This window comes from Diospyros lotus, chromosome 5 (genome assembly GCF_014633365.1).
Source record: "Diospyros lotus cultivar Yz01 chromosome 5, ASM1463336v1, whole genome shotgun sequence".
In the NCBI taxonomy this organism is placed as follows: Eukaryota; Viridiplantae; Streptophyta; class Magnoliopsida; order Ericales; family Ebenaceae; genus Diospyros; species Diospyros lotus.
In genome coordinates, this window is record NC_068342.1 from 2,183,035 (window position 1) to 2,199,796 (window position 16,762).

General features: G+C 36.5%; 1 non-coding gene across 1 annotated transcript; it reads right to left on the reverse strand.

Annotated features, from left to right (window-relative positions):
- Nucleotides 1-11,732: 11,732 nt before the first annotated feature.
- On the reverse strand, nucleotides 11,733-11,839 carry LOC127802967 (small nucleolar RNA R71). Its single transcript, XR_008023412.1, has one exon. It is a non-coding gene; the product is annotated as a small nucleolar RNA R71 (small nucleolar RNA).
- Nucleotides 11,840-16,762: the final 4,923 nt, after the last annotated feature.

Here is a 16,762-nt window from a genome sequence, read left to right on the forward strand (position 1 = left end):
TTTGGAGGTTCCTAATATGTATGATGTAAGTACTAATTAATGACATTATATTCTAGATTTTTTCATCTAATGATGAGGTTACTACGTCATTGAAGTCGAGTCATGAGTTATAGATACATTGAAAAACTATAAATGGTGTTTTACTAAAAAGGTTCTCTTTGGCGATTTGTTGCCTAATGCAACTAAGAAGATTCAATCGATAATCAAGAAAGAGAATAACTGAAAAAAGTTTATTTGATTGGTTTCATATTATAATTTTTTTTTTATTATAACCTATTCCTATCAAACTTTTGAGGTTGTTTTATTAATTGATACTGAATTTTATTTATTGACTTTTGTTATAATTTCTTATGCAAGGTAAACTTGGTTTGCTAATTTTTTATTTCTAAATATTTTGGTTGTTGCTGGATTTATATCTAGGCAATTTGTTTGATCTACATGTTTTTTGTTTTATTTTATTATTTAGTTTTTTTCTTTTTTTTATTGATTCACACTTATATATTTGCTCATTTTTTATGTTTTTTCACTTCTATTTATTTGTATATTTTTTTTAGTCCACTAATTTATAGTAAGTGTCTAACATTCCTAAATACATTCTTATCTGCATTTTTTCTTTTCACTGCACAAATTATTCTTTTCAATGTATTGCTCAAGAATTTATCATAATTTAGCTAGAGTTTAATAACATGCATAATATTGAAATAATAACGAACGAAAAACATCTTCAATCAAATAATTAATAAAACGAATCGAGAAATCATTATTTATACTGAGTAATCAACTACTTTACTGCTGAGAATTCAGAATAAGAAATGCCATATTTTTAGTGTTTCATGCATCAAAGTGAAAATATTGTGTTAGAAATGGTAGATGTTAATCTCACTCTAACGAGTCACGAATACTATAGACGTTGGATACAATCTTTTGTTAAATACACACATATGTGTTGTTGTATGTTTGTTCATTTCTCATGATTATAACATGATTATTTTGTTTATTTTTTACTTTTTTATTATGATTTTTATTTGTTATAACTACTGAATTATATAACTTCTATTTTATCGATTATATTTTTTCTTGCGATATTCGTGCATTGCACGGGTGACGCACTAGTATATATATAAAATACAAAAGTTAAATCATATGGCTTACACGTTGGACGAGACCTTTTTAAGAGTGGGGAACAAATTGTATTTGGGACCGTTCAAAAGCTATCAAAATTAAATAGAAAAGATATGATTTAATTTCCTGAAGGTTGCTACATCTCAAGATGGCGGGTTAACCAAGGAAAGTTTGCTAATTCAAACCTTACAGATCTGGAAGAGTGACTTATTACTGACCCCTATTTAACAGGTCTCTCCGCGAGAAGTTCGACCCACCAGAGATGAAAGTCGAGGCTCTAGCATTGCTGATCATGGGCGAGAAGGATTATTTTCTCAAATTTCCAAGAGTGGAGGACTACACAAGGAGTGGACAGGTGAAAGCATTTACCCACCACCTGGAGATAGCTTACTCGCCCGGAGTAAGCCATTTCGTTCAAGAGCAATTCCCGGATCAGGTAAACCGCCTAATCCTCATCTTCCTCGACAACCATAGCTGAATTGGATGAGGAAAATCTGCTGCTGTTCAACAAGTGTGCTTCCCACGTTAGCGGATTTTCCTGGATCGATCTGCTTCTCTTTATTCTTCGGTTTGCTTTGCTTCTTCTCTTTCTTCTCAGATGATTCCTTTTGCAGCCTTCGCAGTGAATGGAGACTTTCAAGACCCAAGTCTGAAAATAAAGAACCAGATCGAAAAATATATAATAAGATTATTTGTGAATTCACGATAGTGTAGAAGAAACGCTCGGTGGTGGGTGCCCAGAAACATTGATGGGTAAAAATACCTTGGCAATCAGCGGTATTGATGGTGCTGCCATTTTGAAGAAAAAAGAGGAGATTATTTTGCTGGTTCAGAGACAGACTGAAGAAGAAGAGCAAGAAGAAGTTGAAACAACTCAAGAGTGTGTGTCTGAATCGTTAAAGAAGTAATGATGAAGCAGCTTTAGGAGGTGGGGAGAGGGAGATAAGTAATGATGAAGAAAGAAATTAATAGGACAGGCTTTTAAAAAAGATTAAAAAAATTTAAAACTCGTTGCTTTACGGAGGAAGGGCCACCTATGATTTTACATTTTAAATTTTGCGAATAACAACAAAAGCTTCGAGCATGCATGGACATAGATGTAGTGCTTCAATTTTGAAATTTTTTAAAAGAAAATTAAATTAAATTTAAATTTTTTTAAAAGAAAATTAAATTAATTATATTTAAATTTGAGATAAGAGACATTGTTTTGTTTCTAAATTTGAGACAGTTTTAAAGATAGAAAAATCTGTCTCAAAATCTATTTCAAATTTAAGACAAAAAAAATCTGTCTCAGAATCTCTCTCACATTTGAGAGGAAAAAATCCATCTCAAATTTGAGACAAAAAAATCCGTCTCAAAACCCCACTCAAAATTGAGATGGATTTTGTAACGCCCCGCTCTCCTGAGCGCGTTATAAATTAGGATAATTTTGGGATAATAATTTTTTTTTTCAAACTAATATTAAACCACATCATTCCTCATATTTATTCCAAAATTTTCATTTATTTATCTCGAAAGAGAATTACTAAACATATCAAATGTGGAAGTAAGGATCGAACTTGACATCTTAACATTAATCATAAATTAGTTCTTACATCATCATTTCTCAAAACATTCAGATTTCAAAGTAGTAGAACTTAAATACATGGACTACATTACATACATTTCATTCATCATTTAATTCATCATGCACTTTGCTAAGTGCCATTTCATGCCTCATTCATCCTTGTATCTGCTACAGTCTTCATCTGGAACGTTTGAATATTCCAAGGCAAAACCTAAGTTAGATGATGAATCATCTAAGTAATGGAACAATAAACATATTTCATACATGAATACAAAATGAAAAATGTCATTTCCATATCATTTTCGTTTGAGTCGACTGCACCCAATTGCTGCTCCATATTTTTACAATCTCCTTATCAAATCGAGATGTATGGGTGCACCCTTAGCAGAGCAGCGGTGCCAGTCCATATCTCAAACCCTTATGTGATGCATGATCAATAATATTATCATGAACATATGCACATTTTATCATCAATACATGTAAATAAAATCTACATGATATATTCATATCAAGGCATGACAACATGATAAAATCATTTACTTAAAATTGAGTTTTGGCTCGTACCACTTACCAACCAAACATTTTTCATAAAACTAAATACAATTGGAAAGTACCACTTACTTTCTCAAACTTATCGAGCTATCTCGATATTCGTGCATCGCCTCGATTTACATGTCAATCTCAAAATTGACACAAGTCACTTCAACTTTAAGTCTCAAAACACCCTAATCACTATATTTGATTAAATAAGTATTAAAACTTATTTTTTCATAATTTCTTGCATTTTCTTTATTTTTCTCTCTATTTCTTCCTATTTTTCCTTAATAAATTCAAACTAAATATTTCTCAAATATTTCACTATGAAAATTCATAAAATAATATTTATGAATTTTTAGATTTTTAAGCAATTTTACTTATCTTAACTTAGCATCTCAGGCTTCTTCGGTATGCGTGTTATATCCTCAAAATGCGTGTCCGAACCATTTTCTCATCCAAAATTTCCAAAATATTAGTAAATATTCACTTCCTATATTTTGAAATTTTTCTGAAAATTTTTGACATTTTTTTTTCTATTTTTCTTCTATTTCTTTTCTTTTATTATTTTTTTCTTTTTTCTTTCCTTTCCTATACCTCATTCTTCTTCCCTACTTCTTCCTCCAACTTACGCATAGCTTCTTCTTCTATTTTCTCCTTTCTTTTCTTTTTCTTTTTCTTTTCCTTTCTTCCTTCTTCTTCTTCTTCTTCTTCTTCTCTCCCCTCTATTCTTATTCTTCTTCACTGCGCGCAACTTGCGTGCACCAGCTCCTACGAACAGCGTCGTCGCAAGCCACCACGACCTCCTCTTCGTCGCTATTGTTGCTACTTGCTGTGTGTCGGCCATGGCTGTGCACAGCAGCTTGCGCCCGCCCGCCCATGACTGTGCCGGCCACCTCTGTTGTAGCTGCTCCAATGCTGCTTCCCTCGCAGCTGCTACAGCTCCGTCTCAGCCCAAGCTCTCTCACGATCTCCTTGCTTCTTCTCCTCTCTCGGCCAAGCTCGAGCTCCCTGCCTCTTCACTCTTCTCCTTCCCCTTTTATAACCATTTCCACCATTAACGGCCTGCCTTGCCCATCCCTTTTGGAGTGAAAAACACTTCACTTGCAGCCATGGAATTGTAGAGGCATGGCTTCAATCTTGCAGGGTGTGGCTTGAAGATCCAGAGCATGAGTTTGAAGTTACAGAGGAATGGCTGTGAATGGCCTCATATACGTGCATACATATATATATAATTATATATTACACTAATTTATATATTTAAACATCACATTTCATCATAAATTCATTAGGACAATTCCTTAATTGCAATTACATCCTCAAACATTGAATTAGATTGCATTTCGATACTGAAAATTCAAAATTAATAATCAAAACTTAGTTGAAAATGACGATTTTACCCCAGTGTCCTTACCGAGCTATTATTTCATCTTGAAACCACTGAAGGATTGTTTATTACGAAAAATCGAAGTCCCATGAAGGTTCCGTTGATTTTTTGAGTCACCTATAATAATTTAGTTTCGCAGCCTAAATGACAGCTGCATTTTAATTGTACTGAAAATTGTTCCTAATCTGATTTCTTTCGACACTATAAATTTTATCTCGGAACGCTTGTTGAGACCATATCATTTTCCTTAGACAATTTCACTCCGAGGCATTCCCTACAGTTGATTCGGTACTTATAACTGCTATTGAGCCAATTTTTCGATATTCTAAATTTGCTTAAATTACGTGATAATCTCATACAAACATGGGGTATTACAGATTTCGAGACAGAAAAATCCGTTTCAAATTTTAAAAGAAAAAATTCTGTCTTTAAATCCGTCTCAAATTTGAGATGAAAAATCCGTCTCAAAATCCCTCTCAAATTTGAAAAGGATTTCGAGATGAGAAAATCCGTCTCAAATTTGAGATAGAAAAAATCCATCTCAATTTGAGACGTTAAAATCCGTCTCAAATTTTGCGAGGAGCATTTTTGTGATGAACAAAAATTTGTCTCAAATCAAAAATCTGTCTCTAAGCAACTATTTTCTTGTAGTGCAGTAGGCTAATCAATGCAATAGGAATCGCAACTTGAATTGCTCTCTTCTTGGTTTTCTTCCGAGGCTGCTCTGGTTTTTTGCGAATCTTTCTCACGCTATTGCCCAACCCTACATCGGCTGTCGCTGGCCTCGCTCGCGCAGACGTTAACGAGCCTTCTCTGTCTCTAGTCGTCTGTGTGACCACCGCTTTTTCCATCCAGTGCCGCTGCCGTCGCCGCTTGTCGCGGCCACCCCTTTTGTTCTCGGGCAACATCTTGGTCTAGGTCTTCCACGACCGTCGCTTGAATCTCTATCACCGGTCTTCCGCCATCACTGTTGCTGCTACCGTCGATCTTACTGCCCCTGGCTTCGTTGTCCTGCAGTTGTTTCATCGTCGCCGACCTCCAGTCGTGGGTCTCCCGCGGTGGTGTTCTGTTGCCTGTCTTCTGCCGGCCTGCAGCCTTTGCATCGTCGCTCTTCGCTTGCGACCTTCATCTTTTGCCTCTGCCTCTGTCTTTTAATTAGTTTGCAATATATTTTCTCCCTCCATAGATGTGCGAGTTAGTGCTTGCTTAGAGCTTGAATCTTTGGATTTGATTCCATTAAATTTAAATTAATTGAATTTTTGAATTAAAGTTCATTTAAGTAGTTTAAAAAAATTCAGCCCGATAACATAAAATCAATAAATAAGTGCTCTAATGGCCTACATCAAACCAAATCAAGAATGGTTAGGTTGGGTGGTTATAAACAATGATTAGATTAGATTGGATATAAAAGAATATCTAATCGATGAAATTTGATTTGTTATGGTTATATGATTCAAATCAAACGAGTAAAGGATGAATCAAAGTGAATATTGGAGTCAGTGAGACTTTCCATATATAACACGGGGTGAGCGATCAAAGACATGCAATCCTAGAAATCAGGAAAAAGGTGACTATTGTGGGTGGAAAGAGAGGAAGAAAAAGCTCTTCCACCGTCTTTCCATTCCCACCATCCAAGACGATTCTTTCCATCTTTCTTTCCTTTCCGTTCCCCATATCTCCCCATTAATTGTTTCTATATTTAAATTCACTCAATTTCTCAATCTTTATTAACAGATTAATTGTGTTATCTTAATTAGATTTTATTAAGACAATACTATCAGTGTTGTACCTGAGATTTTGGAATCCTGAGACGAGATGTAAAAATGAGCCCATGAATCTGATGAGCCAATCAACAATTGAGAGGCAATGAGTCACCAGTGATAGCGAGCAACGGAGTAATAGTCAAGAGTGATGAGCCACCGACCATGAGGTCGAGCCGGTGAGGGCAAGCGACAGAGGGCGAGTCAGCGAAAGTATGAAACTGCGACCATGCGATGAAGCGATGAAGTAAGAGAGAGGCAGTGTGCAACGGAGAGCGAGCAACCTGCCAGGCGGCCATGAGGGCGAGGTGAGCCGACGAGGGCTAAAGACCGAGCAGAGAGAGGCGAGAGCGAGGGCAAAGAGAGACGGAGCAGCGAAAGGAGAGAGAAGTCATTGTTGTTAAAATCCCGATTTTATGCGTACGATTTTACGATTTTACGATTCGAAGACCCCTAATCGATTCAAATCCCATGTAAAATCCAATTTGAGATAAAATCCTATAAAATCTCGATTTTACATATACGATTTTACGATTTTACGCTTCAGATATCTCTAAACAATTTTACGATTCAAAGACTTTCATTGATTTAAGTTGCAATTTAGAGGATGCTTCCAACGTCTCAATGTCACATAGCATCTGACATTAGAACTTATGCAATAAATTTTTATATTTTGCCTCTAAATTGGAACTTGATTTAACATTGATTGCATAAGTTCCAATGTCACATAACATCTAACATTAATTGAATAAGTTCCAATTTACTTGATTTAACATTGATTGCATAACTAAATCAAGACAAACAAGTAATTAATTAATGGACCACCAAACCCCAAATCGGGATTTTACTTGATTTAATCAATGTTAAATCAAGAAAAAAATGCAACATAAATCTAATGGAAGACGTTGAAAGAATCCTCTAAAGAATTTTAAGCTATATTTTACCTCTAAATTACCTATATTTTGCCTCTAAATTGCCTATACCAACCGGTTAGTTTTTGAGCTATATTTTGGAAGTATCATTTTTTGAACTATAATAAGGAATAATCAGGTTATTAAAAGATATTAATTCATTTTCTATAAAATTATGTTATTATTAACATATATTTACAAAAATTGAAGGGTATTTTTAATTATCTCTAAAATCTTACGATTTTACGATTCGATTTTACGATCCGATTTTATGGACACTTTTTCGATCCCACTTAAAATCCCGATTTTAACAACCTTGAGAGAAGTAGTGAGCAACGGAGCAGAAGAGCAATGGCAAAGGCGAGGATAAAGCCAAGAGTGACGGAACGTGAGAGGCAGATAAGACAACGAGCAAAAGTGAGAGAAAGAGAAAGACAGGGGTAAAACTATGTTCGCAGAGGGGCCAGAGAAATTGGGCGACAGAGTAGTAGGCCCTAATTACAAAGAGAGAGGGTTTCCAATTTATGGGCCCCAAATATTCCAATATTCATGGGCCCTGAGGCAACCACCTCATGGGCCTCATGAAAGGTCCGGCCTTGAGTATTGTATTATATATATATATATATCATCTTCTCAAACTAATTAAGAGTCACCTTTCGTGTTTGTCTTTCTCGCTTCTTATTTAAAATATAACAAATATTAGTTCAAAATATATATAGATGTATGAATTGAATTCAACTCACAAAATTAATTAATTTTTTAATTTTTAATAGCTACAAAAAAATACATATATAATTTATTATAATTACATGTAATTAATAAAAAATTAGTTAGGTGTCAAATATATACACATGGAGGATAAATTTCAACTAATATATATATATATATATGACAACCATTTCTTTCTTATGCCCAATGCAAACTTATATATTTATATATATATAATTTTTAAAAAATTAAAAATAAAAAATAAGATGTGAAACGGTAATATTCAAATCCTCATTCTTAATCCAACTTAAAAATTAGAGAGAGAGAGAGAAAGAGTGAGAGATTACCGTTGGCAATGGGGGAACAACCCCTGAAAAGAGAGAAAGCAAGAACCCGTCGGGAATATCCTCACAGCCCGCAACGGTGAGGACGGAGAGCGAGCGAGAGCCCTAAATCAGAGAGAGAGAGAGAAAAAGTGAGAGATTACCGTTGGCAATGGGGGAACAGCCCCTGAAAAGAGAGAAAGCAAGAACCCGTCGGCAATATCCTCACAGCCCGCGACGGTGAGGACGGAGAGCGAGCGAGAGCCCTAAATCAGAGAGAGAAAGAGTGAGAGATTACCGTTGGCAATGGGGGAACAGCCCCTGAAAAGAGAGAAAGCAAGAACCCGTCGGCAATATCCTCACAGCCCGCGACGGTGAGGACGGAGAGCGAGCGAGAGAGAGAAAGAGAATCGTCCGTCAAGCATTATCCCGTCGGCAATGGGGGGTGAGGACGGAGAGAGTAAGAGAGAGAGAGAGAGCGGGCGACCTAAACCCTAATTTTTGAATTTGGGCGAGAATATAGTCTGAGCAAGGAACTCAAAATTGAACCCCAGGTTATCGCGAGATTTTGATACTAAAATCTCGCGATAAATCGGGTTCGTCAAGCCGTGCGTCCAATCATTCGTCCGTATAGCATTATCCATATATATATTGACTATGTTGGTCCCAAACCACACTAGACCATCTACAACTCTTTTCTCTCTCTCTCTCTCATCAACGGCAGAATTTCCTTCTCGTTCCCAAGCAGATCGGTACGGAGAGTGTCTCCGCAACTATGGCATAGACTATGCGAGATTCATATTAGATGGCTGCCGTGAATTCAGCCCCAGTGGTAAGGAAGCCATGTCCTGTGCAGCTTGTGGTTGTCATAGGAACTTCCATCGCCTAGAGAAGGTGCCTTCCGTCGGCAGCGTCGGAGAAGGGCGGAGCAACACCGAAGAGAAAAAAAACAAAGTTCACGGAACAACAGCTAGCGGGCCAAGATGAAGGAGTTTGCTAAATATTGTGGGTGGTGAACACCCAGAATAAGTTTTCTGTGTGTGTGTTTTTGCTATGGGATGCAAAAGAATTTAGTTTGCTATGGGATGCTTTTTTTTTTGTATCATGTGTGTTTTAATATGCTTCTTTGTAGGGTTCGTGTTTTGCTATGTTTATTTGTGGTTTTCTCTGTGCGTGTGTGTGTGTGTGTGTTTTGCTATGTTTCTGGAACAATGCAAAAGAATAAAATGTAAGTGCTTTTTTATCTCAGAAAAGAATAAAAGGATTTTGTTCAAGGTTTCTTTTTAATATCTTCTTGCAATATGTATATTGCTTTGCTATGTATGTTTATGGAACAATGCAAAAGAATTGAGACCGGAGTGGTCTCGTACGTAGAGGTGCCCCCCGCGCGCCTTTCGTTGCAAGTGGAGGCTGCTGATGATGAACAGAAAGGACATCCAGATTTGCTGTTGGGGTTGGGGTTGGGGTTGGGGTTGAGCGTGGCGGTGGGGGGAGGATGCAGTAAATTAATAAGAGATTATATATCCAATTCCTGAGCATATATATATATATATATGGTTGGGTTGGGTTCTTTTTAATATCTTCTTGCAATATATATAGTGCTGGAATCTATGCTGAAATGCATCATCTTCTTTGCCACCAACACTACTTTCACGTATTTCAATGAGACCCAATTGAAACAATAGTAGAGAGAGGGAGAGAGAGAGTTTTTGCCAATTAGGCTTACGTACTGGGCATAATCGCATGCAACAACAGAAACGTTTGCATACCATGTTAGCGTCCTAAACAACGGTTTCGGCGGAATTAAGCCCGTTTTAATCCAAATAAAAGAGAGATAGACTCCTTCAAGGTGTATGACTTTGATAACCTAAAGAGGACTATATAAAGACTTATTCTTAAGGGATTTGAGAGTTTTTGGCATGGAAGAGAAGCCGACGGAAGATTGAAGATTTTACTATTGGGTTGTATTTTTCTTTTCTTCTTCAATTCTTTGCTATGGATTCCAACTATTTCCTTTTTCTTTTGATTGCAAGAATGCATTGCTAAGTGTTTATAGCTAGGGTGAATGATGAAACCTTGACTTCTAATGGTTTAATTTAAAGTTATTCGGTTTGCTATTTTCTTATCCATTCGGGTTGATTGTTTGTTATGTTCATAATGTTGTTTTGATACTTGATCACCATTGGAACATATTTGTGATTTGTATTGCTTTCGAGAGATTCAATATGGATTAGACATGGTAGCAAACAATGTAGGGTCCTATAATAGGTAGAAATGCCGTTATGCCCTATGAAATCATTTTGTGATGATCTCCGTGATTGAATGCATGTTTATATGTTCGAAGGTTGACTAGAGATAGTTAATCTCATATATATACATAGAACTGAATGACCATCGAGAGAGGCTTTTGGTTGTAATTGGATCATCGATTTTCAACCGAAAGATAATGAATAACAAGACCCGAATAATGAATAATTGAATCATAGGAGGTCGACGGTGGATTCACAAACCCTAGCGCCTTAGTCTTGTGAGTTTTAAATCAAATGAATTGTTTTGTTTACATCTTTTATTAGTAAATTAGTTTTCATTACAATTAAAGTCATTGTTAATGTGTGTGTTAGGTTAAGGTTAAATCAATTAGAGTAAACGTTAAAAGTTAGTCCTCGTGGGTACGACACTCTATTCATCATTGTATTACTTGTCACGATCCGTCCACTTGCGGGATAGAATTAGCCGGACAAGTTTTTGGCGCTGTTGCCGGTGATTAACTCTTTTGATTATTGCTTTGATTGATATTAACTTTAATTGTTAAATTCTATTTTCATTTTTTTTTGGGTTAAGCTATTTCAATTTGTGTGTGTACAGGGATTGAGATAGTGCATGAGCCATTCAGAACGTTCGGATATTTGTGAGTTCGATCCAGAGATAGAAAGAACGTTCCATCAAAGGCGTCGTGAACAAAGAGCAAGGAGGGAAGAGCAACTAAGTAACATGGGTGACAACGCAAACCAACTCGTTCCAATGGCGCAACCCGTTGAAGTCAATGAAAGAGACATTCTGATGGGGGATTTCATGATGCCCCCAATGATTGAGAATTGGTCAAGCATAATCTATCCTCCCTACGGGCATGAGAACTTTCAGTTGAGGCCGGACGTGATCAATCTCTTTGCCAACAACATACCCTTTTATGGAATGAGCGAGGAAAATCCACACTATCACTTGTCTCGGTTTCTGGAATATTGTGGAAATTTCAAGTATCAAGGAATTAATGAAGAGGCACTCAAGATGCGCATTTTCCCTCACACTTTGAAGGATAGGGCTCGAGAGTGGTTAGACTCATTACCACCGGGTAGTATTACCACATGGACAGATTTGATACAGAAGTTCACACTCAAATACTTTTCACCGGGCAAGATTAACAAACTTAAGCATGAGATTTCAACTTTTCAGCAAGCTGAGTCTGAAAAATTTCATGAGGCATGGGAGAGGTTCAAGGAGCTTTTGAGAAAGTGTCCGAGTCATAGCTTCCCACTACCAGCTCAAAATCATTTTTTCTATACTGGACTTACTCCTCAAAGTCGCTCTGCAGTTGATTCCATAACAGGAGAATCTATGCGAAATAAATCAGCCGGGGAGCTTCACGACCTTTTTGAGACAATGAGTGAGCAGTTAGTCATGTGGCCAGATAGAAGCTCACATAAAAGAGTAACTGGAGTGCATGAAGTGGATGTTAACACGTTGATGTTGGCCAAGATTGATGCACTATCAAAGCAGATGGAAGCCTTAAAGTATACTTCGAATGTTAATATGGTGCAAGGATCACTTCCCATATGTGTAACTTGTGGAGCAACTCATCCATCGCCTGAATATCCGTTGCTCATAAATCCACCATTCACGGAGCAAGTTGCTTATGTTCAAAATTTCCAACGTCAACAAAATTTCTCAAGGCAGCAAAATAACCCATTCTCACAAACATACAATATGGGTTGGAGGAATCATCTTATAATTTCTCTTATGGTAATACTCAGAACATCCAAAATCCACCAAGATAAGGGCTACCACAAGGGGAAAAAGGAGGATGGGAAGAAGCGGTTTCAAAGCTTCAAGAACGAAGTGACCGGACCAACGCAGCTATTAAGAATATTGAAAATCAGATTGGGCAACTAGCAAAAATGCTAACAGAGAGACAACCGGGCACATGGCCAAGCAATACAGAAGTTAATCCAAAGGAGCAAGTAAATGCAATCACAACAAGGAGTGGGGTGCAACTACTAGAAATTCATGTTAAAAGGCCAGGTGTGGTAAAAGAAAATGGTATTGTTCAGGAGACAACGGATCAACTTGAAATGCCTGAAGTAGTAGCTAAACAAGAGAAGGTAATTCCACCGCTGGTTAAGCCATATGTTCCTCCAATTCCATTCCCTCAGAGGATGCGCAAACACAAACTGGATAAGCAATTTGAGAAGTTTCTCGAGGTATTCAAGAAGCTTCACATAAACATCCCATTTGTTGATGCCTTAGCTCAAATGCCCAGCTATGCAAAATTTATGAAAGAAATTTTATCAAATAAGAGAAAGTTGGAGGAGCATGAAACTGTTATGCTAACAGAGGAGAGCAGCGCTATATTGAAAAACAAACTACCACCGAAACTTAAAGATCCAGGGAGTTTTACTATTCCTTGTACTATTGGTAGTTTATTATTTGAATGAGCTCTATGTGATTTGGGTGCTAGTATAAATCTAATGCCTTACTCTATTTTCAGGAAGCTTGGATTAAAAGAACCAACACCCACCACTATTTCTCTTCAATTGGCTGATAGAAGTATCAAATATCCGAGGGGAGTAATGGAGAACGTTTTGGTAAAACTGGATAAATTTATTTTTCCTGTTGACTTCTTTGTTCTGGACATCAAAGAAGATTATGATATGCCTTTAATTTTAAGGAGACCTTTTCTTGCCACAGCGAGAGCTTTGATTGATGTCTAGTAAGGAACACTTAGCGTTAGAATTTATGATGAGACGGTTACGTTTAATGTATTTAAGGCTATGAAATATTCTAGTGGCAATGAAAAAGAAGTCTTAATGAGAGATGGCATTGTTGATTTAGTAGAGAGACCTAATGACCTTAAATAAAATTGCATTGCTAACTCTTTTGATGAGCAGGAGCAAAGTTTGGATGCCAAGAACAAAGTTATGGTCGTGGGTTCTTTGGGAGAGAAGCAAAAATATTGTCCATTCAAAAGAGACAAATTGTGTTCTTTGGATGTTTCTTCTTCTTCAAAAGCCAAGCCACCAAGTCATGAAAAGAAAAAGTTGGTAAGGGTGTTGAGGGAGCAAAAGAAGGGAATTGGATTGAAAGTTACTAACATTCAAGAAATAAGTTCATTAAATAGCACCCACAAAATGTTGATGGAAAAAGAATTCAAGCCTCCTTGAAGATGGAGGCCTAGTCAAGCTAATGACTTTAAACAAGTGCTTATTGGGAGGCAACCCAATTTCCTATCTCTTTCATTTATTGGCATGTTGCATTTATTTATTTATTTTTTCTCTTCTTTTCTTTACTTTGTGTTAGGTTAGAGTGTCATTCTTTAGGATTTTTTGCACAAAAACAATGTTGAGGTCATCATAACAGCATGCACTTGGTGTTTGATAAAACACCCCAACCAATGTTCACCTGCACATTGTCATTCATTGTTGCCTTCTCATGTTTAAACTTGTGCATTGTAGGTACATTTTTAGAAGTGATAATGCAATCGAAGAGCCATCCTACACCAGCTGCTTACAAGGGCAAAGCCATTGTCGAAAGTTCCAATACCTCAAAACGAGCGTGTGTTGATCTACCTACCATCGCAACCTTGACACTATGGACCGAGTACACTCCTTCCTTTTCTTTCTCTTTGTTCCATTGGGACAATGAAATGTTTAAGTTTGGGGGGAGGTTCACTATGGGCAAGCTTCACTAGGGGCAGCTTGCATATGTTTTATGGTTTTATTAAAAAAAAAAAAATTATCTTGTGTTGTTGGGTAGACGTGCCATCAATGATGAAGCTTATTTGGTACCATTTTGATGAAATGAGTAAAGAGAGTGATGTTATTCATTTTGTTTTGTGATTCATTATCCATGATAGATGAATGTGAGCACAAGTGTCAGGAGGTTAAATGCATAGGTTTCCATTTAAACTTTCGCCCTTAAACCAACCTTGTGAGTAACTCAATCATCAAACATTATGAAAAGAAAAGTTTGGGGAAGATTGAGCCATGATGGCAAATGTTGAGGAATGTGTTGACTCCGTGCTTTGTGTGGAATGTGTTAGGCATACTAAGGGAAGCTAGGCAATGACCATAGGCTAGTGATCTAATCCCTATGTCACTATGTCGTGCACCAATGTAAATTTGAGCCTGCATATATCTTATACCTTTCTTCGTAGCCTGAATGACTTGAGTGATTATGCCCGTAGAGGTATCTTAAAACCTGGTGCCCCGTGGTCATCTGGCTTGGGAGTCATCGGCTGAAATCTCGTTACAAGGGTCACTCAGAAAGCTTAATGGAGTGAAGGCTTGCACATAAGATATAAAAAAAAAAAAAAAAAAACGAGATGGAGCATAAAATGCACTCGTTTAGCAAAAAAAAAAAAAAAAATCTCAATAATGGTGCCAATATTTGTAACTCGTAGGGATTGAGAAAACTGGTGGGTTTGACTGTCCAGTGGATGTTAGCATGCCGAAGCATTCAAAATAAAAGAGAGTCCTCACAAACCAAGACAACGCCATTTTTGGCTGAGTCCAACCAAACTTGAACAAGAAATAAAAGAGTGATTGAGAGTACCTAGGGACTAAATGAAAAGACCAAGTTTGGGGGTGTAGTGCATATTACGAGCGAGAAAGTGTACAGGACCATCAAGGGGTCGGGATACCAACAACTTTATGGATGATATTGTACCTGACAGGATTCGCACACACACGTCAAAACATGGAATAAGTCTAGAACATTTATCTAGCATTACTAGAAAACTCTGTGTGAATTATGAATGGTACCAAAAATTGAGGCTACCTGGAAGGCTATCCAACTTGTAAGTGAGTTTGAAATATTAACTATTCTCTACTTGAGGGGTGATATATTTGAGTCGATAATCTTGCTCGGGATGATCAAGAGTCTAAGTTTGGGGGTATTTGATAAGTGTCTTTTGTACACTTATTTTGGTTTATAAACTTAGCATTTAATTATTCAATGAACATGATTGCTACTCATTTTGGGCTTAATATTGTCAATATAGGTACACATTGCATGTAAAGCGAACATGGAGCAAAAAAAGTGATTTTGGTCCATGATGGGAGTTGAAATAAAGCTTGGAGGCATGGTCGGGTATCGATTCAAAAGAAAGCAAAAGAGTGTCGAGAGCAAAAATTGAAAGATAATGAATAACAAAACCTGAATAATGAATAATTGAATCATAGGAGGTCGATGGTGGATTCACAAACCCTAGCGCCTTAGTCTTGTGAGTTTTAAATCAAAGGAATTATTTTGTTTGCATCTTTTATTAGTAAATTAGTTTTCATTACAATTGAAGTCATTGTTAATGTGTGTGTTAGGTTAAGGTTAAATCAATTAGAGTAAACGTTAAAAGTTAGTTCTCGTGGATACGACACTCTATTCATCATTGTATTACTTGTCACGATCCGTCTACATACGGGATAGAATTAGCCGGACATAATACTCCAAACCCCACCCCAATAAGTCTACAACAAATCTAAACGTCTTCTAGTGTTTGGAGAGAAATAGTAATCCCCTTAAAAGATTTTGAAGATATATGGTATTATATGGTAACTAAATATGTCGTTTAAAAAACAAATGGTTAAATAGTATTTATAATTTCTGTCATAAATAGAGCACATATTTTAATAATGACACATTCTATTGTGAATATATATATATATATATATATGACAATATATGGTAACTCAAATCGTGATTTTCAAAAGTCTTTTCACAAATGCTTATTTAGATGCTAAATAAAAAAAATATTTCGAAGATATATCACAATATATGGTAACTGAATATGAAGTTTAGAATGACAAATGGTTAAATATCATTTACAATCTTTTTATCATAAATAGAGCACAATTTTTAATAATGACATTTTATTATGAAGATATATGGCAATATGTGATAACTGTCGTATACTAGATGTTTGTCAAGATATATGATAGTATATATGGTAACTCAAAGAGAAAAGGAAACAGCTCTTCCACCGTCTGTCTATTCCCACCATCCAAGATGATTTTTTTTTTTTTTTTCGAAAAATGTTATTAGTACACTTTTATATATAGTTTGGGCTACACAAAGATGTATTAATAACAAAAATGAGAGGCGCATAGAGGCACGTGATACACATGGAAACGAGGGATATTTTGATCATAATACCCCTTTATGTAGTTCAAGATACACAAAAG